Below are 3135 nucleotides of genomic sequence, written 5' to 3' on the forward strand. Positions count from 1 at the left end.
AGTAAAACTATTATAAGTAACATCTCTGGGACCTTCATTTCCTCATGAAGAGTGACTCAAAATGAGAAGAAATGGTTGCTAATACCTAATAATAATTGGAACTTATAATGTAAAAAAGTATGAATATGAAAATGTGGAAGCCAACAAACATGACATTGAATACATGAATTTTCATATCCTAGAAATTAGTGAGTTGAGATGGACTGATTGTGACCATTTTGAAGCAGTGAGTCATATGATCTACTATGTTAGGAATGATAGGTTCAGGAGAAATGGTGTCTCATTTATTATAAAAAAGAGACATTTCAAGATCTATCTTGAAGTCAATATTGTCTGTAATAGGATAATATCTATCTGATTTAAGAAAATTCAGTCAATACGGTTATTATTTAAATTTATTCAGGAAAAGAATTTTACCAATGTCGGTGTGAAACTGATCAAACATGCAATCCACATGTGTTGATAATAATTGATAATTGAAATACAAAATTTGCAAACAAAATCTAAGGAAGAGTAGTTGGAAAACATGAGCTTGGTGATAGAAACAAAGCAGGAGAACACACGAAAGAATTTTGCAAGACAAATGACTTTATCATCACAAATAGCTTTTTGACATATTGAAAACTTATGGCAGATGACCAGATGAGCTATGACACAACATCAAGAATGTCGCAGACAACGAAAGCAAAAGGTCATTATAAAGACAAGAATGAAAAAAAGATCAAAGTATATGACAGAAGAAATTCTGAAACTTGTTATTAATCATAGAGTAGCTAAGGAAATAATGGAAATGGAAGAAATGAAGTAATAGAGCTGAACAGAAATTTTCAAAAGGCAGCTCAAGAAGGCAAAATCTTCTTCACTGAAGACAAATATTATAATGAAATTTGCAGAAACCTGGAGTCAGAAAATCAAAAAGGAAGAACATACGCAGTGTGATAGTTAAATAATCCGTTATCAATTTGTGGATTAGGAGTGTAGGGTGGAGTCCAGTCTGTCAATCAAGATATATGAGGTCTCTGTGTGGGTATAGCCTTCTCCTGAGGTTCTGGGAACTCCTGTTTTTCCTTCTTGGAGGCGGGAGACACTCTCTCTCAACTCACTCCCTGAGAGATGCTCTACTGACAGGACACATGGTGCTACTACACTGATAGAGCTCCTGCCTTTGGAGCTGGAGAAGCCACATGGAGACCTCTGTCAGCACTGCGATGCTTACAGTGCCACTGGATCCACAAGACTTCCTACTCACTTGCCTGTGATCTTCCTGCATCCAGCATCATTGCATGTGTTTCATGAGTCAGAAGAGGATGTTATAGATTGGTATCGGACACATGGGCTAATCTCGGACTTATGGACTTGATCTAGACTGGGTTAGGATGTTTTCTCAATATTCAATTCTCTTGTATATAAAGCTTTTTCTTTTTTCTTTCTTTTTTTTTTCTGGTGCACCATTCCTGGAAGTACTGCAATACCAGATCGATGCGTGGAGTGGACGGAGCAAGCTCCTATTCCAACTCCCTGCTCCAAAAATCCATTTAATATATTGTCCTCGGATAGAGGACGTATCAGATATTAAACTGATAAGAACAGATACTACACTTGATCTTAGCCAAAAGGCCGAGAAGCGATATAAAGCTTTTTCTTATACACATTTGAATGCCCATGAATTTGTTTATCTAGTCTACCCAGACTAACACACTCAGCATACATTAAGCTGAAAGGACTAAAGAAAAAATTGAGCCTCGAGTTGCAATATTGAAAAATTCTATGGGGAAAATATTGAATGATTCAGGAAGCATCAAAAGAAAATGGGAAGAATACATAGGGTCACTACACCAAAAACAAAAGGCATGCATCCAACCATTTCAAGAAATACAAGCTGAACTAAAGGCATTAACCAAAAACAAAGCTCTTGAGATTGATGGAATATCAATTAAAATGTTTCAACCAGCTGATGAAGCACTGAAATAACTCATTCATCTATGTCAAGAAATATGGAAGACAGCTACATGACCAATTGACTGAAAGAGATCCATATGTGTACCATTCTAAGGAAAGATAACCCAACAGCATTCTCAAATTACAGAACAATATGGTTGATACCACGTGTAAGTAAAATGTTTCTGAAGGTTATCCAACAGTGGATAAAGCAATGCCTTGATAGCAGCTGCCAGAAATTCAGGCCAAATTCAGAAGAGGATGTGGAACAAGATTATTATTGCTGATATCAGATGGAACTTGACTAAAAGCATAGAATTTCAAAAAATATGTTTCCTTGTGTTTTATTGACTAGGCAAAGGCATTCAGCTTTGTGGACCATAACAAATTATAGATAGCCTTGAGAAGAATGGGAAACCCAAAACACTTAATTGTGCTCATGAAAAACGTCTGCATTGGTCAAGAGGCAGTTGTGGGAACAGTATAATGGAATATTGCATGGTTTATCATGAAGAAGGGTGAATTGAGATAACCAAATATGGAGGAATTCAGCAAAAACAGCAAGTACGGAAAACACTCCTGAGCAACAGGATATCCTATAATACCTGGAAGCAAGAAAATGAACTTAAAATTTAAGTACACCAAAATTTCTTTAGATGGGAAATCAGTAATACCTGCTAATGAACTCTCCTTGACCATTAACCATCGGTGTGAGCCTTTGGGGACCATGATGGATAGCAGACCTTGTGGGCAGCTTGGCGCAAACATTCTTAGTGACAGCAATTCTTTTGGCATTTAATTTTTTCTCCTCTTTCTTTCCTACTTTATTCCCTGGTTCCCTTCCCACGATGCACCCCCATCACATGGCAGACTCATACACACAATAAAACTACCAAAGAAGACTGAATCTCCACCCACAAAGTGGTTTCATTTTTTAACTTCTATGTTCTTTGGATTGTGTGTTTTCTATCATAATGCTTGTATTATTATTTTTGCTATTCCTCTCCTACTTCTCTTCCCTTGAGATCCCCTGTCTATCTGGCACTTTCACCCAGACAAGGACTCCTCCCCCCCCTGAGTGTATAAGCATGTCCTTTTCCATGCTGTCATAGCAACAGCACTCCAGCATTTAGGCTCAAGTAACACCCATATCTTTTATTTTCTCATCTCTGAATATTCCCACTTTATTATTTCCCT

General features: G+C 37.1%; 1 non-coding gene across 1 annotated transcript; it reads right to left on the reverse strand.

The window, feature by feature from the left end:
• Positions 1-1438: 1438 nt before the first annotated feature.
• Positions 1439-1629, reverse strand: LOC142423482 (U2 spliceosomal RNA). The gene has a single exon (XR_012779128.1). It is a non-coding gene; the product is annotated as a U2 spliceosomal RNA (small nuclear RNA).
• Positions 1630-3135: the final 1506 nt, after the last annotated feature.

This window comes from Tenrec ecaudatus, chromosome 12 (genome assembly GCF_050624435.1).
Source record: "Tenrec ecaudatus isolate mTenEca1 chromosome 12, mTenEca1.hap1, whole genome shotgun sequence".
Classification (NCBI taxonomy): Eukaryota; Metazoa; Chordata; class Mammalia; order Afrosoricida; family Tenrecidae; genus Tenrec; species Tenrec ecaudatus.